This window comes from Cynocephalus volans, chromosome 13 (genome assembly GCF_027409185.1).
Source record: "Cynocephalus volans isolate mCynVol1 chromosome 13, mCynVol1.pri, whole genome shotgun sequence".
NCBI lineage: Eukaryota > Metazoa > Chordata > Mammalia > Dermoptera > Cynocephalidae > Cynocephalus > Cynocephalus volans.
This window is the reverse complement of record NC_084472.1, coordinates 56,452,966-56,476,898: the sequence shown is the minus strand read 5'-3', so window position 1 is coordinate 56,476,898 and position 23,933 is coordinate 56,452,966. Positions and strand designations below refer to the sequence as shown.

The 23,933-nt window shown below is 43.3% G+C and overlaps 1 pseudogene; it reads left to right on the top strand.

Moving 5' to 3' along the window:
* The first annotated feature begins 19,664 nt into the window (after positions 1–19,664).
* LOC134361685 (heterogeneous nuclear ribonucleoprotein M-like) lies at positions 19,665–21,350 on the top strand (annotated as a pseudogene).
* Positions 21,351–23,933: the final 2,583 nt, after the last annotated feature.

Genomic DNA, 23,933 nt, shown 5'->3' with positions numbered 1-23,933 from the left:
TAACAAATGCTGGCAAGGATGCAGAGAAAGGGGAACCTGCTACACTGTTGGTGGGACTAAATTGGTGCAGTCATTATGGAAAACGGTATGGTGGTTCCTCAAAGAACTACAGATAGAATTGCCATAAGATCCAGCAATTCCACTGCTGGGTGTATTCTCAAAGGAATGGAAATCATCATGTCAAAGGGATACCTGCACTCCCATGTTCATCTCAGCTCTATTTACAATAGCAAAGAGTTGGAACCAATCTAAATGTCCATCGATAGATGACTGAATAAGGGAAATGTGGTATATATACACAATGGAATACTGCTCTGCCATAAAAAAGGATGGAATACTGCCATTGCAACAGCATGGATGAACTTAAGAGAAGATCATGTTAAGTGAAATAAGCCGGGTACAGAAGGAAAAACACTGTATGTCCTCACTAATAAGTGGGAACTAAAAAATAAACAAATAAAAAAGAAAGAAAGAAAAAGAGATAACAATCACAATAATATGTTGAACTTTTAAAAGGAGAGTACATGTAGCTGAGGTTACCAGAGGTGGGAAAGGGGAAGGGAGAGTAAGGGAGGAATTGGTAAAGGGCCATGAAAAATGATTACTTTGTATCATGTTGAAGATACTAATTGTCCTGATTTGAGCATCACATATTGCACACAAGTAATGATATTCAACTCTGTAACCCCACAGATATGTACAATCAACTATGTTACAATTTTAAAAAAATCAGTTTGTAAATGATTCTAAGTCTCCTATTAATGTCCAGGCTACTAAATCCTCTGTCAAGGTTAAGGTTAATTCAATCCTGGGACTACCTTAGTCCCTTTCCCAGAACTCTCTCATAGAACAGCCTCAATGCTGGCAAACATTCATCTTTTGAAGGGTTATTTTGAGAATTAAAGGGTATAATATTTCTAAAGAACTTTGTGCAGTTCCTAGCCCTAAATAGGTGGAAGGCATTGTGGTTTTTAATTTTGACAATTATTAATAATAGATTTGAGTTTTTGCAAGCAGTGAAAAGTAATTTAGAGAGAAGTCTGATGAATGAGGAAGGGGTTGAGGAGTCGAGACCTGGCAGCTGGAGTCCAAAATACAGGCAAAAATAGTGAGATTGTTTCATGTGGTTCATAAACTGAAAGTGGAAGGTTATAGATTTCACTAAAAGCTACCAGAAAAGAGAAAGTTTTGACAATATCTTGAGAGTACTTCTTTGCATGCTCAAGGTGACAGGCTTCATTTGCATGTATACATCCCTGTGTATTTTCTGCAGGACTCCAAGGGGATGTTTAAAGGGGAATCCAAAATGAAGTTGGGAGGTCTCTGTTGCTGAGGAGAGCTGGGGGTGCATTGGGGGTTATAACCCGGAGATACCAAGCAGTAGGATCCCAGGGTGCAGCTGCGGTGCTGAGTCTGCTGTTGCAACAAGTGGATGGTCCCCTTACTCCTGGTGGTGCCTCCTGGGAATAGAAGAGAACATGATCTTCTATTATGGACAAGCCCAGAGGAACGGCCTCTGAAAGTAGCCTCTCTCTTGGCTTTGGAGGGCAAGGGGTTTGGGTGGGATTTGAATTATGGCTCTACCATGTACTAGCAATTGGGCAAATTAGTCAGTTTTTCTGAGTTCATTTATGTTTTCTAAAAAATTGGAGCAGTTAACATATCCTTCAAAGGAGTTTCTGATTTTGTTTTCATTTGTTATTGTGACAAATTTCAAACATTTCAAAATGAATCAGAATAGTATATATAATAAAGCCACACTTATTCATCACCCTGCTTAAACACCTACTACCTTAGGCAGATCTTATTTTTTTCCTCTGCTTTTAGTCATCACCTCCCCACTTCAGATTATTGTAAAGTAAATCACAGGCATCAATGTCCTTTAATCCATAAATATTTTGGTATGAAACTCAAAAAGTAAAGTCTCTTCTGAAAACTATCATCACAAGGACATTACCATACCTAAGAAAATGATCAGTAATTCCATAATATCATATATCAGCTACCCAGTGAGTGTTCAGATTCCCCCAATGTTCTCAGAATATTTTGAACAGTTGGTTCACACAGGAGTAGAATAAGGTGCATACATTGCAATTGTCTGGTATGTTCATTGTGGCTCTTTTAGCCATAGGTTCTCTCTTCCTCCCCTTTTATCTTCTTGCTATTTTAAAAAGGTAAACCCCCTTGCAATCTGTTTGTCTTTTGTCTTATAGAGTTTCCCATAGTTAAGATGTTTTAAAATTTAGGTTTTATTGTTATCTAGGTATGGTAAAGCCAACAGATCTGGAGATGATTGCCACTGAAAAGATGGTTTGTTACCCACAGTTCCCAAGAGGAAGGGGCCATGCCACAGAAGGCCACGCCAGGAAGCACCAGGGGGTTGGGAAAATAGAATAGTTTGGTCAGGGCCCTCGCCTTGGGTCCAGTTGGGTGTGGTTTTAGCACATCCTTTGTAAGCAAATTGTGTGTATGTGTGTGTGGAGTTAGTGCACATGCACGCCAATGTATTTTTTTTAGTTTTGTTGCTATTCTTGTGTTCTTCTTGAGAGAGAGAGAGAGAGAGAGAGAGAGAGAGAGTGTTTTGGTGAAGCAGGCGGGTGGGCGCCCACCTTGGACGTCCACCCTGCACAACCATGCTTTCCAACCTATGGCTCCAAGGACCTTTTGGCCAGTTACATAGCTCATAGAACTGTGTGTGAGGGGGCTGGTGACCTGGCTTGGTGTGTGTGTGGTCTGGTGACCCAGCCTTGAAAGGAATAAAATTCAGCACCAGTTAAAGGATGAGACACAAACAGCAAGGCAGCTCGCTGGAGAAGGTTTTTTTTTATTCAGTGGGCACATCTGCTTTTATAGGGTTAGAAGAGAGCTGATAGATTTGCTGAGGACATGGGGCATTCGGGGATTGGATGGATTGCCGTTGCTAAGGGGCCAAGAGCAGGGAGCCTGTGCTGATTGGTGTGCGATTCATGCCGGCAGGAAGGTATTGTGGCACCGGTGGGAAGGAGAAGGCGGAAGAGAAGGGTAGCCAGTGTCATGATGGGGCGCGGCCGAAAGGGTTCTCATACGACCTAATAAGCCTGGCATAGGAAGGGTTTCTGACACAGTCTGTGAATGGGCTTGAGGGGTCTGGGAGCTCCAGACCCAGCCCTAGCTCAACAATCAGCCCAGTCAGTGCAGGATTACCAGTGGGTAAAAGAGCACCACCACAACTGGTGCAGTCATGGTTGCCTAGCTTTACAATTGGCATCATGAACAGGATTAAGAGCTAGACAATTGGCACTGTGAGGATTCCAGGCCTTAGCCTAGCCAGACAAATTGGTATAGCCTGTGACAGGATTCTGAGCAGGTACAGGAGACAAAAGCCCTTGGAAGAAGGAGGAAATGTGGCTGTCCTTGAGCATGTGGTGCCGAGTGGCCACTTTTCTGCTGACCAGAGCCTGACTGCTGCTCACAATGCTGCAACCTGATGGAGATTTGCAGCAGAAAGCAGAGTCCTTGGAAGCATGGATAAATGTCCTGGAGGATGACATGCAGCGACTGGCCACTCCTGCCTTTCACAGGGAAGATGACCAACCCAGTGGTGAGTTGGGGGAAACCGTGTGTCTCTAGGCATGACCTTTTGTGTATAAGAAATTGAGACAGTAAAACAGCAGAAACAGCGGCTACAGCTATGAGACCTAGGAGTGGATGGTGTAACGTGCTCCAGAGAGGATGTAGTAAATGCATGTTGTGTGTGTCTGAAGGCAAAAGGCTCGTGGGGTGCCACTTAAATCTGATGGCCAGCTGGGTGCCGTAAAACCCGAGAAAAGAGTGCTTCAGGTGGATGGGCAGATGACCCAAGGATGGGTGCCCCTGCAGAATTTAAAGTATGTTTTCACCTGGTGAAAAGGTGTGTAAGACTGGCCCAAAAGTGCGAATCTTACTTGTTGGGAAGGCTCGTCTCGCAAAGACCAGGAGACAGAGATCGCTGCAATCAAGCAAGAGGTTTTTTTATTCCAGCATGCTGGGGTCACTCCGTCTTCAGGACAGAAGCAGCTCCAAGCTCCTAACACAAGCACTTTTTATAGTTTGGTAGGAAGACTTTGGCAACAGGATGAGTTGTATACAGCTTATTGGTCACCTGAGGTGACTTTTAAATTCATTGGTGGCTTTCAGTGGGGTGGTATACAGACGAGGAACTGGGGAATTGCCCAACAGCCCACCCCTTGTGTGGTTAGGCCCTTCCCAGAACTGGGTGAACTTTGGGCGGTTTGGGAAGTCCTTTATCTGCCCTTATCAGAAAGTCCCACCCGTAGGTGCTTGTAAAACCTTGAGCAAGCTAATTACAGAAGCAGAAAAGCTAGTCAGTTAATATTTAAGGGTGGTGGAAGGGGTTCAGGTCCACAGGTAGAAAAGTTAGTCTCCATTACTAAGTGCCTGTCTCTGAGGCAGTGGCTTCAAAATGGCCACGGATGTGCACATGGGCAGGGCAGCCACTCCTTGATGGACTGGGAAAATGCAGCTGTTTGAACTATGGGCGAACGTTGCAAAAAACTCCGTGAGACTGAATGAGTAGCTGGTGTAAACTGAGCTGATTGAAGTAATTCAAAAGCCAGAATGTAAAAGCAGAGCATAAAGATTTGGAAAATTTGCAGCCTGTCCATGCAGTATAAAAGCCAGAGCAAGAGAAAAACGCAAAGGTGAAGCAGATAAACTGTTTGCTAAAGACATTATCTTGAAGATAAGGCAGCCAGATGCTAAGAACCAGGACAATAGGGGAAAAAGCCCTAATGCATTTGAGAAGTCTGGATGGGTGCCCCACCCATCACAGGCCCTGAGGGCGTTTGGGAGAGTGCCCTTCCCATCCTAGAAGGACTGAGTTGTCCTGGAGGGCAGACCTGGGGCACAGATGCCCTCGGCAAACTGCTCCTTGCATCCCACCCGCTCTGGCTGGAGCAGTCCTGCCTCAGCACCTCTGAAGAAAAAAAGCTGAAAACCTTGGTGGTGTTTATGTTGTGTTAAGTTTGCAGGCCAGTAGTATGTGAGAGCAGTGGAGGCACAGCAGCTTCCACCCAGATTTGGGAAGATGTATGAAAAAGCCTGGGAACTAAGGCAGAGACCTGCTGCAGGGGTGGAGCCACTGTGGAGGACATCTACAGACCAATGTGGAGCAGAAAAGTGGGGTCAGAGCCCCCGCAGAGAACCCCCACTGAGGAAATGTCTAGTGGAGCCAGGATGGTGGGACTGCCACCAGGAGCCCAGTACTGTGGGGCTGCTGGCAATGTGCAGCACTGGTCTGGAAAAGCCGCAGGCACCAGGCAGCTCAATGGGCTGTACTTGGCGGAGCTGCAGGAGCGAAATTGCCCAATGTTTTAGGGGTCCAGGTGCCCCAGTGTGCCTAACGTTTGCTCTGTTTGGGTTTCAGGTGGGGCCTGTTTCTCCTTTCTATTCCTCCCTTCTGGAATGGGAATGTGTACCCCATGTCTGTCCCACTGTATCTTGGAAGTAGATAAGATTGTTTTTGACTCTTTACAGGTTCACGGCTGAAAGGAGTTTTGCCTTTAGTCTCAGATGGGACTTTGGACATTGGACTTTTGAGTTGGTGCTGCAACAAGCTAAAGACTTTTGGGACTGGGATGGAATGTGTAATATGCAAATGTAGGGGTCATTTATCCTCACTACGGGAACATCACAGAAGATTCTGAATGGGTAGATTACATGGCGAGGACCCTGAAGGGGTGGACTGTTGGGAAAATAGAATAGTTTGGTCAGATCCCTCCCTCACCTCATGTCCAGTTGGGTGTGGTTTTAGCACACCCTTTGTAAGCAAATTGTGTGTATGTGTGTGTGGCGTTAGTGCACATGCATGCCAATGTATTTTTTTTAGTTTTGTTGCTATTCTTGTGTTCTTCTTGAGAGAGAGAGAGAGAGAGAGAGAGAGAGAGAGAGAGAGGAGAGAGAGAGAGTGTTTTGGTGAAGCAGGCGGGTGGGCGTCCAGCTTGGGCATCCGCCCTGCACAGCCATGCTTTCCAACCTATGGCTCCAAGGACCTTTTGGCCAGTTATGTAGCTCATAGAACTGTGTGTGAGGGAGTCTGGTGACCCAGCTTGGCATGTGTGTGGTCTGATAACCCAGCCTGGCATATGAAGGGTTTGTGACACAGTCTGTGAATGGGCTTGAGGGGTCTGGGAGCTCCAGACCCAGCCCTAGCTTAACAATCAGCCCAGTCAGTGCAGGATTACCAGCAGGTAAAAGAGCACCACAACTGGCATAGAGTCGTGGTCACTGAGCTTTACAATTGGTGTCACGAACAGGATTAAGAGCTAGATAATTGGTGCTGTGAGGATTCTTAGCCTAGCCAGACACAGGGTCAGCCAGGAGGCAGAAAGAGCATGAGGAAATTGTGGGCAAGAGCCTTTATTGTGGCTTCCATGGGAAATGCAAGGCAGGGAAAACAAGTTTAGGATAGGCTAGTTTGAATGATTTCATTGAGCTGTCCCTACTGGTCTGGTACTTGGCCCCGTCGTGAGTAGGGCAATGGAATATTGACCTGCAGAATAAGAGCAGAGGGGGTGGGGATCTGGAATGCTGGTTTGCGTATAAAATGCTTGCTGCTTGAAGGCAAGTTGTTTACTATCTCTAGGAATTGGGTAGTCCCAGGACAGGTAGACTCTCATGGTCAGTAAGGCCCCAGGTGTCAAAACACAATAAAAATACATGCTTAGTAGGCAAGATTTTTCCTCTTGCATTCCCATCATGCCATTTTATGTCTTCCTCTGTTCACTGTATTTGCTATAAATTAATAATAAAATATAAAGTCTTGGTTGGATTTGAGTTCTATTTTTTGTGACTTCCATCAGGAGAAACATGATATCCAATTATCTTTTTTTTTGTTATGTTAGCAGCCACTGATAAGCAATGGCTAGATTTGTTATTTAATTAGGGATTGCAAAAGAGTGATATTCTAATTCTGTCATTCCTTCTTTACTTATTAGCTTGATAACTTTTCCGTAAAGAGAAATGTCTCCTTGTCTACTGTTTGGTAACCCACAGAGATAGCCTGTACAGGAAAGGTAGGTTAAATGTTTAGTTCTTTCCTTCTATTTGCCTCTTTTCAAAAACAATGTGTTGGTGTCAGCATTCCCGAAAGTGACCATGGGTTTTTTTCATAGATTTAAAGATACTTGATCTGTTTCAGTTCATTGTAGTTATTATCCTTATTGATGCAAAATTGTCCCATTATTGATGCAAAATTGCCCCATTTTTGGTCACTGAAAGCTTCTTCAAGTTGGCTCTTAACTCGTTTCGATGTAACCCCAATGGTCTTTGATTGCTGCTGCAAGATCTGTGCACTGTGCACAAACCCCACACGTAGGGATGGCTCACCTCACAAAGACCATGAGACAGAGATCGATGCAATCAAGCAAGAGGTTTTTTTATTCCAGCATGCTGGGGTCACTTAGCCTCATGGACAGAAGCGACCCCGAGCCTTTAACACAAGAGCTTTTTATACAGTTTTTTAGACAGACTTTCACAATAGGATGAGTTGTTTACTGTTTACAGGTTATCAGAGGTGACCTTTGGATTTATTGGTGGGCTTTAGTGAGCTGGTACCCTGATAAGGAACAGTGCACTTCCCAATCGTTTATCTTCCAGGTGGCTTTTAGATAAGGAACTGGTCAGTCAGTTCCTGGAACCGGGTGGTGTTTTACTCCCTTCCTGGAATTTAATGTGTCTGGGCCTGCCTTACTTAAAATGACATTAGTTATGTTTTTTCGTTTTTAGCAAGCATTAAATACGGAAGCAAATTAAGCATGTTAAAGTTATATTTTTTTCTACAATTTCCCCCTTTTTCTTGTGCATATTTCAATCATGAAATACTTGTCTCTTGTTGATTTACTTCCTGATATTATTGTCTTAACATCATAATCTGAACAGTGCTAACACGTTCTCTAACAAAAGCTACTAAGTGATTTAAAATGCAGGGACCGAAGGTCAGAAGTAACACTAAAATAACTAGTGGTCCTAGCAGGGTAGACACGAGGGTCGTGAGCCATGGGGAGGAGTTGAACCATGACTCAAACCATCCCTGATTTTGCTCTTTTTCTTTTTTTTTCTTTTGGCTGGGCCTTCTCTAATTTTGGCCATGGAGTCTTTAATTACTCCTGAGTGATCAATGTAAAAACAACATTCTTCTTTTAGTACAGCACAGAGTCCCCCCTGCTGAAGGAACAAGAGGTCCAATCTCCTTCTATTTTGTAGAACCTCCTCAGAAAGAGAGGTGAGGGACTCCTGTAATTTAGTAATTGAATTTTCTATTTCTTTAATATCAGCATCTATGGCTGCCTGTAAACTTTGGTAATTCTGATGCTGAATAGCCAGAGCTGAAGCTCCTGTAGCTGCCCCAGCTGCTCCCAATCCTAAGCCCAAGAGAACGGAGAGTGTGATACTTAGGGGCTCCCTTTTGGTTTGGTAGTTCCCGTTATCTTTATCCCAATATGATAATAGTTCTTCATAGGGATGGTAAACAAGCCGAGGCAGCAACTGAACCAGAACACAAAAATCCTGGGTTTCTTTCAGGACCTTTGAGCTAACACAAGGTGTAACCCCAGTAGCACAAGCCCACCATCCCCCTGGAGGGGGCAACAGATACATGTCACCAGACCACTTAGTCCAGTTGAGTGTCTGGTTGCACAGCTGGCTGTGTGAGGAAGGTATTTTTCCTACGCAGGTCCCTTGTCCTGCAACAGCCGACAGAGTGAGTTTGACTTGTCATTGCTGCCAGCGACAGTCTGAGATATCATTTATAGTATTAATTTTATTTCTGAAGGCTATTCCTTCATAATATGGGGGAGCAACATTATAACAAAGCCAGCAGGAGCGGGTAGCATTGGGGTTGGTGCTATTTAAGACCCTGAAGGCTTCAGAGATTAAGCGGAATAACCCAGGTTGTTCTTGAGGCCTGGGTTCAGGGGGCTGAGACATTCCCTTTGATGCTGCAGCCTCTGACCCTGCAGTGGGGACTGAGGGCTCTGGTTGGGTCCTATGGCAGTATTCCCGGTTTCTATTTTGAGATTGATGGTAAACAACAGCCCATCGTCATATTCTGTTTTGTAAAACCGTAGTCCCCATGTAAATCCCTTTTCCCATCCGATGGCTATCAAAGTATTCTTCTAAATCCCAGTTGCCTGGGGCTCCTAAAGCTAGTTTACACATATCTGGAAATAAGTCAGGCCACCACCCTCCTCTAGTCACCTTGGATTGACTCCAGATTGTATCTCCCACTCCATTTACAATATACCAAGTGAAATTTCTGGGGATATGTGGGCTGCTAGCTCTTGGGCCCTGGAAGAGAATTGTTAGGCATAAGAGGAGCAAGAGAATTTTCTTCTTACAACATTTAGGGTGTCCGAACAATTTTCAGTCTTAAAGGGTGTTCCTTGGAACTCTGGACTCTCCAGGCGGCGTCTCCCGGGTCTTGGTCCTCTGGCGGCACAGGTTTTACGTGCGAGGCGTGGATCCAAGCGGAGATCCCGTATAGACTGTGTCCCCAACCTGGAACTGGTGAGAAACTTCGGGGGTCCCAGGCTCATAGGCAGCCGCCAGCTGCATCCAGACTTCCTTCTGCACTGCTTGTAGTCCCTTTAACCTGGCATATAAGTCACTGTTACTGTGGCAAATGGGTTCAAAGGCATCCCCCAGTAAAGTCAAGGGGACAGGGGTACCACAGAGAATTTCAAAGGGAGTCAGGTTGAACCGGGAGGGGGTGTTCCTAGCTCTAAACAGGGCCGAGGGAAGGAGCACCACCCAGTCTACGCCAGTCTCCATGGTTAATTTAGTCAGGGTCTCTTTTAGAGTCAAATTGGTGGGCGTTTTGCTGCCCCTCGGAGACCTGCCATTAGAGCCTGACGATAGACCTTCAGGTGCTCCCTACCTTCTGCCAAGTTAAAATCCCAGTTAGGTCTGGTCAACGGGAATCCTGCATCTATGACATCAGGGAGGAGAGTAGGTCGCCCATCTGCTCCTGGAACGTTCTTTCAAGCCTCCAGGAGGATCTGTTGTTTCTCCTCGGTGGTGAACAGGACATGGAGGAGCTGCTGGCAGTCATCCCAGCTGGGCTGATGAGTAAAGAGAAGGGATTCTACAAGGTTAGTGAGACTCTGGGAGTTTTCAGAGAAAGGGGGATTTTGAGATTTCCAGTTGTAAAGATCGGAAGAGGAGAAAGACCAGTACTGTAAAGGCTGGTTGCCCTCTTCATCAGGAGGGCCATAAGCCCGCAGGGGGAAGGTAGGTATCGCCTCCGGAGAAGCTGCCCGCCTACTGCGCGTCCCCTGCGCAGGACCTTCTTGTGCTCTTTGTGGATCCTCTGGCGGTGCCGAAGGCTCTGGCAGGGCCAAAGGATGGGCTGCCTGTGGGCGAAGGGAAGGGGGATAGGGAGGAGGAGGAGGATCAGAAAGAAGCCAGTCCGGGTCAGTGGATGGCAGGACCTCCGGTTTCTTTTCCATTTCTTGGAGGGCAAATACAGCCGACGGACCTGTTAGGGGAACAAAGGGATGGACCCACAGAGGAGAATCCATGACTAGATCTTCCCAGACTATGATATAAGGTATCTGGTCTGGATGACTGTTAGAACTAAAAATCTTTCTTTTTACCACCGTGATCAGTGGCAGAGAGAAGGAACCTTCAGCGGGCCACCCAAGTTGGAAAGCCGGCCACTCCGAGGAACAAAGTGCCGCCCACTTATTCCTTCTGACCTGCACAGACAAATTATTAGCTCTGTCCTTCACATCAGTCCAGTATTTCAGAGTCAGACTTAAAGGGGTTGAGACAGTCTGCCCCATGTCGCCCCAGACAATCATCAGTCCTCACACACACGCAACCAGACAGACAAACACCAAAACACTGACGCGCCCCTGCCACGGGCTCCACAACCATATTATCAGAGAACTCGGGAGGGGTCTCCTTCCTAGAGATCTTCTGTGGAGCTGAACTTGCTCATCTCCCACAGAGAAATCTGGAGCGTCCTCCAGGATTCCTGAGGCCGCAATGTGCTGGTATGTCTACCTGCCACTATGACCACTACAGACCGATGGCTCCATCCCAGAGCCACCAAAAAGCCAAAACCAGACCGATGACTCCCTCCCGGAGCCACCAAAAAGCTGAAACCAGACTACAGCAGACAACAGAGACACAAAGACAGACACAGCAGACAGACAGACAACTGCGGTACCTGCTTGAGCGATCCTCCGTTCTCTAGTCTCTGGTCCCAGAGAGAGCTGCTTCCTGGCCAATGCACCAAAAATGTAAGATCTGTGCACTGTGCACAAACCCCACACATTGAGATGGCTCACCTCACAAAGACCATGAGACAGAGACCGATGCAATCAAGCAAGAGGTTTTTTTATTCCAGCATGCTGGGGTCACTTAGCCTCATGGACAGAAGCGACCCCGAGCCTTTAACGCAAGAGCTTTTTATACAGTTTTTTAGACAGACTTTCACAATAGGATGAGTTGTTTACTGTTTACAGGTTATCAGAGGTGACCTTTGGATTTATTGGTGGGCTTTAGTGAGCTGGTACCCTGATAAGGAACAGTGCACTTCCCAATCGTTTATCTTCCAGGTGGCTTTTAGATAAGGAACTGGTCAGTCAGTTCCTGGAACCGGGTGGTGTTTTACTCCCTTCCTGGAATTTAATGTGTCTGGGCCTGCCTTACTTAAAATGACATTAGTTATGTTTTTTCGTTTTTATCAAGCATTAAATACAGAAGCAAATTAAGCATGTTAAAGTTACATTTTTTTCTACACTGCTTGTCTTTTGGGATGAGAAGAGTTCCAGGCTTACTTTGTATTTCCCACTACAGACCAGGAATTAGCCATATCTGCAAAGAGCTCTGTTCCTTCTAATGGAAGGTTGTATTTAGAGACCATAATCTTGTTTCTTTTTAGTGCTCATCACTTATGAGTTGGTCATTGATCCTAGGTCTTCTCAATGGACAGAGCAAGGAAATACATGTGTAAATAATTGGTTAACACATTTAACAAGTGTCTTTTATGCATAGGTTTCTTTTCTCATTTTTTCTTTTTCTTTTTTTTTTTCCTTAATTTTTTCTTTACTTAGGTATACTCTCTTTTCAGTTTGTTTGTTGAGTTCATGCTGATACTGCCAACTCAAATTCAGGTTCTCAGTTTTTTTTCTTAACTTTTTCAATAATACTTCTGCCTCATGTTTTCTTATGCTGAAGATCCTGGTTCCCAACTCAAATCAACCTGTTTACTCATTTGCTTTATCTCAAAATACACAGACAGCACTCGTGGAATAATAATTGTAACACTGCCACCATTGATGTGATAACTAGAAAGTTGAATTTTTTAATGGTTCTGGCTTGGTTATATTTCACTAAAGAATGTTTATTTAAATTTTGTGTTTTAGACTCCATGAAATATTCTCTCTCTGTGTGGTCATGCTGCCAACTTAAGTCCCTACTTGCCTATTCATTTCCTTCATTTTGCTCTATATTTTTAAAATTTAAGCTGAGTGTACAGTCAAAGTATATTCTGAGAAGTCTAGCTTTTATCTCAGTCTTCACCCTGTTTCCTCTGCTCCTACTGTTTCATTTCTTGACTTATCTTTCTTTTTTTTAATATAAGCAAAATTTAAAACTATAAGCAAATATTCATTTTCTCTCTCCTTCTAAGATAAAGGTAGCTTACTATACCTGCTTTTCTCCATCTTGCTTTTTTCACGTAATGTATGAAGAACACTTCATAGGAATATGTTAAATACTAAATAAAATACAAGTCCATAGTCCCTTCTTTACAATTCCCAAATCCTCAAAGCTTTGAAAACCCAGAATTCTATTATAAGCCTGCCTGCAGCAAACTCAATTGGAAAAAAGAAAAAAAAATCAGATCAGAACACATATAAAATTGTTTATTGTATTCATTTTTTACACTTAATGACCATATTGATACATTTTTGATGCTGGGATATTTGATTATGAGTCCAGTTTCATACCTTGATAAAAGAATTAAATAATACACAGTCTGTGCATTGTATTACCTTTCAGAAACCTGGAAACTATGAATTCTGAAACAGATCTGGCTTTAAGGATTTCAGTTAAGGCATTCTGAACCTGTAATACGTAAATCATTTATCAGTAACTTTTAGTACCTTTCTTCTCCCAACACTTGTTTTCAGATTTTCTCCAAAGGATAATGGTTATAATGCTCAGCCTCCCATTTTAGGATAACCGTGTTAATAATATGATTCTCACAATATGTTTTGGATGGGAACCAGAAACCCAGGGGTTTTTCTTTCATAAGCCGAGCATTGGTGAGGTTCAAAGACTTCCTCCTAGGTAAGGCAACTTCAGGGGCAAAGATTTCGGGTTGGAGGCTTAGAAGACCTATATTAGTATTTTGAAATTTTAAGATAATTATAAATTAGACATATTTTAAAGTAAAGCCAGCTAGAGTATTTTCACAGAATTCCCAGACTTTGCTGACCCTTCTGTGTTATGATATCATAGAATTTTGAGGTGGAAAGAATACAGGTCATTGGTGGTAAACATCTTCCAGAAAATTAAGACTGACCATGATTTGAACAAGAAGCCTTTTCTAACCTTGTCTGTTGCTTTTATGAGGAACCATTGCATTTATGGTGTTTATAGTGGGCAGGTATAAACTATAATTATAATACTGCCCTACTTTATTGCCAAATGGTTTTCAGCATTATTACATCGCTAGCTTTATTTGAGAGGCAACTCAGGCCAATTTTTTTCATAAGTGAGAACACAGAGTCCACTTCCTGTGGTAGATTGTATGATGTTCCCTATATTTGCTGCCTGTCCTTGTGAGAGGATTAGGTGTCTGTGACCCGTTGACAGAGCCATTGGACTTGCTGTGGGCTACAGTCTGTGAGTGGAGATGACAGGGGCCACTTCTGGGAGGAATCTTAAAGAGCCAGCGTGTTATTTTCCATATGTTCTGGCCAGGTCCAAGATAGAAACTTCTCCATCAGCCTGGGTCTGAGAGTGAACATGATATGTCACGAAGCCAGGGCCACGCTGTGATGGACACGTGGTGTGAGAAATAAACTGCTTTTATTATAAACTGTTGAGGTATTGGAACTGTTTGTTACCACAGCATAACCCAATTTACACTGACTGATACCCCTGCTAAGGTCATGAGCCAATCATTAGATGTCATAGGGAGCCCCAGTGTCCAGATGAAATCACCAAGTTTTACTTCTGATTTTCCACAGCTCACTTACCGATTCTAATTTTTGAAATGGCTTGAGATGCCTAATTAATATTCATGGTGTTCTTTGAGATCCTACATATATGGCAAATGTTAAGTACTAAAGCACCAGTTATCTTAGATAATAGCAAGTATTAAGTATTATAAATATTCTCATCATCAGACAGGGAGTGCAAACAAGGTGACTGAGAAACGAGGAATCTAGGAAGTAGAAGAAAATGAATAGGAGACAAGAGGCATATCATGATGAATGAATTTGTTTGGTGTTTTAATTCTCCTTGCTCTGAACTGACAAGGAGGACTTTTGAAAGAAAGGCGCTTTCATCAATCTTTCTCATTTCTTCACCAGAATAAGAAGATGGGAAAGATTCATTTCGTGAAAAAAAAGAGACCACTCCCAGGATGGAATTTTTAAAAGTTTAGTTTTGGCGTCACACCTTTCTGTTCTTATAGGCTCATATAAACATATTGAGTTTGAGGGTTAAAGGGTCCTCTTTCTCTCCCTTTTTTCTCCTTCTCCTTCTTTTTATTTCATTTCATTAAAAAAACCCCTGCGGCCAAGCTGTCATACGAGTAATGCGTCCATATAAGAGGGTGTACTCAATTCCATGTTCTTATGGACTAAATAGCTGTAAGGCTCCAGTGTATTTCTTCTAATATCTGTGGATATTTGAGAAAATCAATTAAGAATGGAAGATGGCATGATACTAAGAAAGCTGGGGGAATTCTGCATCTTCCAGGCATTCCATTTAGTGTCCGAGTTATCAAAGAGTCCTCAAGTCAGCGTGTCACATGCCACGAACATCTTGCTTCTACTTTCCATTGAAAACAGAAATTGCTTTAGAAAAAACTATATAGTGTATATGTACCAGGATTTCATAAACATTTATTGAGTGCCTACTGTGTGCCAGACTTTCTAATACTCATTCCCCAAATAAGCAATTTGGAATAACTTCAGAATTGGCACAAGATTCTGAATCGCTTTGGACCCAACTCATAACTGCAGAACTACGGAAGACATTGGAATAAACTCTTGAAATGCGTCAGTTAGGCTTGGCTTATAAAACCTTAATTAGAAGTGTGAATTGGGAAAGCAAGAAAGGCCCACAGAGAAGCATCCAAATGAGAGAGGATCCAACTGGGCTGTGGTGTGGGGGCATCTGGACCTCTGAAAGCCTTCAGATGATTTATCAACTTTTGGGCAGCTGCGTGGCCAGGATCAGAGGTGCAAATCCACCAGTTGAGATGCTCATGAACTCACTGACTCACCTGAGAATTTTTATTACCAGGTAACACATACATTTCTTTTGAAGGATGATTATGGTGCAGTGACTGTGATGAGCCATGATCTAATTGAGGTGGAAATTCCAAATAATGCAGGAAAAGCATGTTAAGAACATGGAGCATATATATTTACACCCACCACCAGCATTCTATTTCGCTCTCTAGTTCTGACATAACTGTAGGAAAAAATACCTCTGATTCTATCCCGGTGTCAGTATGAATTCAATGCTTCAGTCACCTATAATTTCTAGACAGCAAAGTATCCTTTCCCTTCCGTCGGCTTCTTCTCAGCTCATAGGTGTTTGAACAGGTATGAGAGAGGTAAGCTCTGGCATGCAATAACTTGCAACTGCAGCTTTCCCATTGTTTAGGGATAAAAGAAAACAACGGAAATTCAGTTCACCATAAGGAGAAGCCCATTGGCTGTTGTCAGTCAGGCAGGATCAAGCAGCAAAGGCGAGCTCTCCACCCAGCCCTAATTTATGGTTTTATTACTTCCCCACAGCAGTCTGGAAGGCATGAGGAATGCTTGCCTTATGTCAGAAATACTTCTCTGCTGAGACACTAATTGGCCACAGTCAGTGGGGTTTGCAGGGGCTATTTTTGACTGTTTTGCTCAAAATGCACCAAAGACAGGAAGGCATTTTCATGAGCTAGAGCCAAATCAGGTAGGTTTTGTATGTTATTATTACAAGATAATTTGGGAAAGGGGCCAGGAAAAGAAAGATAAAAAATATAATTAATAAAAACATATCAAAATAAAGCCTTGCCTGATACCCATTGTCTCTGCCTCATATTTCAAGAGATTCATTCTATAGCTCTCAGGGCAAGGTGGCAGAGCCAGCCTTCATGGGATTTAAGTCCTAGTAGTGTAGATATAAGCAGACTTAGACTACATTTACATTGCTGAGATTTGGGGTGCAGTGAGAAAGATAAAAATATGTGCAATTCAAGAAATGGTAATGGAAAACTATTGATAATGAAATTTAAAATTTCATTAAGAACTACAGGAAAACAGACATTTGGGGACAAAGATTCACAAGAAAGAATTCTGCCATTTTCAGGTAAAAAGCTCACAGTTTTTTGATGATTTCACAAGACCACCAGCTTGCGTGCATTCTCCACGTATTAGTTATCTGTTACTGTGAGACAAATTACCATAAAATACGGCAGCTTATAAAAACCCCAAATATCTGTTATTTCACAGTTTCTGAGAATCAGGAATCCAGACACAGCTTAGCTGCTGGTGCTGGCTCAGGGTCTCTCATGAGGAGGCAGTGAAGATGTCAGCCAGGACAGCCATCATCCGAGGGCTTGACTGGGGCTGGAAGACCTGCCTTCTGGGTCACTCCCTCAAGTTGCTGTTGATGGGAATCCTCAGTGTCTTGCCACGTGGACTTCTCCACAGGACTGCTGGAGTGTCTCACAACATGGCAGCCAGCTTTCCTGAAAAAGAGTGATCCAGAGAGTCGGGGTGGAGGAAGCCACAGTGCCTTTTGTGACCCACTCTCAAAAACCTTACATGGTCACTGCTGTCAAAGCACAACCCACACTCAAGGGGAGGGAAATTAGCCTCCACTTTTTGAAGGCAGGAGTAGCAAAGAATTTGCGGACATATTTTAAGACCACTAGAGTAATAAATCACAGGAAAAAAATTCTGTAACTTTGTGGCACAAAGCTGACTATTTTTAATTATCTAACATGAACAATTGTTTGTTTATTCTCTATAATTTAACCTTAGGTCAATCTCCCTTTGCTTACATAATGGATTACCAGAAAAAGAATCTCCTTTTGGACAACAGGTAAGTTGGAAAGAGTGAATATGTCAGGAAATTTTTAAAGAAATTGGAATTACCCAGTTGACTTACCTGGGTGTGGTCTAGCATAAGCCATTCAGGAGCCCTAGTGGAGAAACTACATCAGAACCACACCATGCCCACTCCATTTGCTTGGATACTCTTGGCTGCTTTCGTGGCTGATACTGATTATGTTTTTTTCTACCATTGATCGGTGATGGTGCCTATTCTGTGTTGTGTGTGTACTTTCTGAGACCAAATATTTGGGGACTGAGAAAACATGGCCACACATCAATGTCACGTTCAGTGCTAAGGAAAAACATGAACACCCAAGCAAAGCGAAGCCCGTCTGATGGGTAAGGGTGAAGGAGACCTATGGCTGAGCTGTGGGCAGAACCCTTGAAGACCCCAGGGCAGTTTGACACAAAGAACATGCTGCCCATATCTCCTTGGGCCTCACCATAGTGGGGCTGGCTGGCTGATTTCCAGCAGTCAGTCTCTCCATCGTGTGGTTTGAGGGTTTTCTCTAGAAGCTGGAGCCTGATCTGCCAATGTGTATTAATGCTTCTCAAGAGCATCCCTCAACTAATAACTGTTGCGAGATTGTGTATAAATCTTCAGCTCCCTCATCTCTCAGGTGAGACTACTTGGAGATGCATGTTCTACTCTGGTTTCTCAGGGTTTCCTAGTAGAACTGAGCTCTGGTTGCCCACAGTAATAATTGGGTTGACAACACACACTTTATCATCTGCCTTTCCTTCTGTCTCAGTTCCCTACTCCTTACTGGTGTTTTCTGGAACCATCTCTCAAATAAACTGCTTGAATTTGAACAAATTATTGAGACAGGGTCTGCTCCTTAGGGAACCCAAATTAGGACAGTGGATGACATGACGACTGTCTTTACATGTCTAGATGACTGTCTTGTCGAAAAATGATTAGATTTAGCATTCAAAGGGGAGACTTGGGACCACCAGATAATAGTTATTAAGTGGTAAGTTTTAGTTTAGCATAAGGAACAATTCTATAATAACTTAAGATGCCTAAAAATGGAATGGATTGCCTTGGGAGATAATAAATTCGGTCACAGGGGGTATGTATACAGAGACTGGTTAACCCACCAGGGATGTGTGATTGATACGAGGCTAAAACTAAATGACTTCTAGGGTCAGAGGTGGGTTTACTGTTGAGCTAATGAAGGTGGAACATTCAGGGCCCTCTTGCGCAGGATCCTTTTAAGTCCCTAGCAATGTGTTTACATGGTCATACATTCTTGTACATCTGCAACTCTTTGAACCACAATTGATTAAGAGTGCTGTCTGTTTCCACTCCGACTTAATTTTATTCTGTGAATCTTTTGAAACAAAATTTATCAGAGTTCTGATGGTTGTAGGTAACACATGTGTAGCAGTACTGGAAATAAATAAACCCCGCTCGAAGATGCATATTTTCATGCATCCTGACATATCAGATTGAATTTTAGCATATCTGACACATCTTGTCCTGACAAAGCATGGTGGTTCAGATGAAATGGCATGCAAAATTGCCACCAACACCAATAGCCTGAAAAAACAAGTGACTTCCAGTGACAAAACTCATAAACCAAGAGTAATTTGATAACACAATTATGTCACTCTGTACAACGTTAACAGCAATTATAAAGTATTCCATTACTTCTGTGTGTTTTTTCATTTTAGATTAATTTAAAATATCTTTTTCGTAATTACAAACTGTCCAAAAATTTGAATATAACAGGAAGGAATTATCTGAGTGGAAACCCAAAATGTAACCTAAAAGAAAATGATTCTAGTATTCCTCAGCTTTTAAAAATTTATAATCTTTTGACATTTCTCTTCTAATTAGAAATAAATATTCATTTTTGTACCTAATTTTGCCCTCATAATGTGCCCTCTCTGATTCTTTTACTTGAAGGCATGCACAGACAATCCACCTCAGTCTGAGGTATTTTTTGATTCTCAGATCCTGAGTCCTGCATCCTGCTTCTAAGAGCTGTGTGGTAACCATGTTCTTTGTGTGTGTGATTGAGAATATTGAGTACAGTGGAATAATATGATGTGTGATCCTCTAGCGTGAACGTGCACAGAAAATTTCCAGTCATGCTTTTAACACAATCTGAAAATACAAAATCAAAGCTAGAGACACGGAGAAAATGGTGGCCGCGGTGGCGGGAACGGAGATCAAAACCGAGGAGGAGGGCGGCGCTCCCGGCACGCCGAGGAGGGAAAGAACGACCTACCCAGAACGAGAAAAGGAAGGAGAAAAACATACAATGAGCACGCAATCGCTTTGAGCCATATGCGGATCCAACTAAACGATACAGAGCCTTCATGACAAACATACCTTTCGATGTAAATGGCGGTCACCTGAAGACCCGGTTAAAGAAAAAGTTGGTGAGGTGACATACCTGGGGCTCTTCATGGACGCTGAAGGAAAGCCAAGGGGATGTGCCCTTGCTGAATTCAAGACGGAAGAGAGCATGAAAAGGGCTGTAGAAGTTCTAGACAAGCATAGGCCGGTGGAAGAGCACTGAAAGCCGAAGAAGCTCCTGGTGGTGGACGTGCCAGGAGAGCAACGCTAAAGGCTGGAAGACCGGGAAGCACAGTAGTTGTAGCAAATCTGGATCATAAAGGTGGCTGGAAGAACCTGGAGGAAGTATTTAGTATGGCTGGTGTGGTGGTCCGAGCAGACGTTCTTGAGGATAAAGATGGAAACAGTAGTGGAACAGGCACTGTTACTTTTGAATTGTCTGTTGAAGCTGTGCAAGCTGTATCTATGTTTGATGGCCAACTGCTTGCTATTTGATAGACCAGTGTACGTCACAATGGATGAGAGGGCATTACCAAAGGGAGATTTTTTTTCCCCTCAGGAGCACCCATGACAACTTCCCCACGGACTTGGTGGTATTGGCATGGGATTAGAACCAGGAGGGTAGCCTACTGATGCCAATCACCTGAATAAAGGCATTGGAATGGAAAACATAGGGCCTGCAGGAATGGGAATGGAAGGCATAGGATTTGGAATAAATAAAATGGGAGGCATGGAGGGACCCTTTGGTGGTGGCATGGAAAACATGGGTCGATTTGGATCTGGGATGAACATGGGCAGAATAAACGAAATCCTAAGTATGCACTGAAAGGAGAGATCATTGCAAAGCAGGGAGGAGGTGGAGGCTGAGGCAGTGTCCCTGGGATTGAGAGGATGGGCCCTGGCATTGACTGCATTGGGGGTGCCAGCATGGGCTTCAGCCTTGAGTGCATGGCCACACCCATCAACCATGTGGGCCAGACCATTGAGTGCATGGAGCTCATGGTGTCTGCAGGCATGGGGGCTGGCCTGGAGTGCATGGGCCCTGTGATGGATCACATGGCCACCGGCCTGGAGTGCATGGGCACCAACAACGTGGAGTGCATGGGCCTGGAGTGCATGGACCCTGCCACGGGCCCGGCCTCGGGCCCCGGCATTGAGTGCATGGGCCTGGCTATGGGTGGCAGCGGTGGTGCCAGCTTTGACTGCACTATCGAGATGGAGTGTAGCAACTTTGGAGGAAGCTTCACAGGTTCCTTTGGTGGAGCTGGAGGCCATGCTCCTGGGGTTTCCAGGAAGGCCTACCAGATGTTTGTGAGAGGTCTCCCATTTGATTTTACATGGGAGATGCTAAAGGACAAATTCAACAAATGTGGCCACATGCTGTATGCTGACATCAGGATGGAGAACGGGTATGTCCAAGGGGTGTGGTGTGGTTAAGTTTGAGTCACCCGAGGTGGCTGAGAGAGCCTGCTGGATGATGAATGGCATGAAGCTGAGTGGCTGAGAGATTGATGTTCAAATCGATAGAAATGCTTAAGCAGTTGCCTTTTTTAAACATCAATACCAGACCTCTGAATTTGTATTTTTTTTCCTGTTAACCATTTTAATTTGTTGGATGGATGTATAAAGATGTTTAAAAAATTCAGTTGCTTTTTGGGGTAATTTGAATTACTTTTTTAATGACTGGGGTTCCATCTGACTATTTGCATTGAGATTACAGTGTATGCAATTTTTTTTGTAGTTGCAGCATCTTGTTGACATCAAATATGACTTTGATAATAAATACCAATTTCTGGGAAAAAAAAAGCTAGAGAGACCCTCTGCTATTTATTTCTGTGTCTTCATTCCCTTGTCCCTTTGTGGGGGGCAATCATTTTGGATGGCTACCCACATTTTCTGCAAATAATTTTATAAACTAAAGGGACTCTATCTGTGTTGTTAATAACAATAAAGTTAGAATGGTAAAACCGTTCTTTTGAATGCTTTCTAATTTACATAATACTGCCTCAGGGATGCAAGACAGTTGCTAGTTATACAAATACATGTGATAATATTATTGGAGTGATCAGCATGAGGGGAAAAGTAAAACAAATTAAAATTGACCAGTTACAAAAATGGATTAAACATTCCACGATTGTAAAGGGATAAGGCTATGTTGGTCTAGAGGAGGAGTGAGCAAACTATGGCCCATGGGCCAAATCTGCTCCTGCCTCATTTTGTAAATAAAGTTTTACTAAGACAGAGCCATGCTCACTTATGTACACATTGTCTATGGCTGCTTTCATGCTACAACTGCAGTGTTAGTATGACAGGGACTGTACGGCCTGCAAAGTTGAAAATATGTACTATATGGCCCTTTGTGGAAAAAGTTTGCCAACCCCTTGAGGTGATCTTTGGGTGGGGCAGGTAGGTCTCTGTGGAAGTTTGTGAAAAGAATATGTAAAGGGGGAAAATCCTTTTTCTTGAAAAAAAATTCACAGGGATCTTAATTCCATGTGGAACTAAATGAGACTATGATTGTTCTAGGTAGAGGAATTTTAAAAATTAAAAAAAAAAATTTGGGGCAGTGAAAATTGTGAAGCTTCTGTATGTTCAGATCATGCTATTAGTGATGACTGTAGTGGGAGAGGGGAAAAAAACAGGTTTAGAAATAATAGTTTAACAGAGAAAGCCTTTTTATTTAAACTGCAATAAGCTTACGCTCATCCCCCAAGGCTGGGGGGATTTAAAATGCAGGACTGGCTTCTGTATGAGAGCTTCCTCCCAAGCCACCCTTCCCAAGCCACTCTTCGAAGCTCCATGTCCTGTATGCCTTTTGGGTAAACACTGGAGCTCAGTGCTCCCATTTACCTTTCCAGTGTAAGTAACTAACACTCCTCCCTATGACCCCGTGTGTGTGCGCACATCTGTGCAAGTATGTGAACACGCATGCACACACACACATGCACACACATACTGTGCTTTGGCTGCATTAACCTCATAGCGTCTTACATCCTCCTTGAACTTTCATGTCTCCTGAGCCTTTGCTTTTGCTGTTTCTATGCCTCTTGTGCCTGTTGAAACTCCACTCATTTGCCCCAAAAATCTGGTCATGAAGAACATTAAACCAAATTCATTTTCTCTTCTTTGGAGCATGGTTGAAAAATGTACTCCTCTGTTTCTATCTCCTGTTTCTGAGCTTTTATTCTCCATGCCTTTGGGTGATTCACTGAAGGGCTAGAGTCTGCAACTACAGGGAAGTTTTCAGACCATTTTTCAACCAAGAACTAAAGTATTTTTGTCTTCTTCAATCACAACTTCACTGTAAGCTATGTCAGTGCAAAGTTAGTGTTTTATTCTTTGAGTGGCCACTAAAGCACCCAGGGGAGTGGCTGGCATATGAAGACATGTGGTGTGTGTTGATTGTAAGAAAAAATGAATGAACATGGAAGCATGGATATAGAGGAATGCATGGTAGGAAGGAGGAGTATTATATTCAGATGCTTTTGGAGGTATGTGCCTGTGATTAGCTCTGAATTTTCACTGGAGATTTATGTCACTGTAAACTATCTTGGAATAGAATGGATTTTGATGCCTATTTGAATGTCCTTGGAGCTAATAGATTACAATAGAAAACAACAGAAATTTATTCTCTCACAGTTTTGAAGGTTAGAAGTCAGAAATCGAGGTGTTGCAGGGCCCTGCTCCCTCTGAAGGCTCTAGGGTGGATCTTTCCTTGCTGCTTTCTAGATTCTGTTGGTTGCCCATAATCCTTGGCTTGTGGCTGCATCACTCCAATCTCTGCCTCTGTCATCACATGGCCTTCTTTCCTCTGTGTCACTGTGTCTAAATTTTCCTCCTCTTATAAAACCATCAGTCATTAGATCAGGGCCCACCCTATGTGATATGACCCCATCATAACTTGATTACATCTGCAAAAACCCTACTTCCAAATAAAGTCACTTTCACAGGTACTGAGGGTTAGAACTTGGACATGTCTTTTTGGGGGACACAATTCAGTGCACAACAGTGATTATGAACATAGTTTGGGGTGGTGACAGGTAGGAGAAGGTTCTCTCTGGGAACCTGCTCTATGGCCTTAGAGAAGTCATTGAACATGGTTTGTCCTCAGTTTCTTCACCTGTACCATCTGTGAAATAAGGAGATTGGACAACATGCTTGTTTGAATCCCTCAGGCTTAACATTGGAGAGTTTCATGAAGTATCTCAAATTCAAATTTTCTGAACCTGAATTCATGAGGATTTTCCATAATGGGATCCTGAAATAATTATAGCATCCGGCCCTTGGAG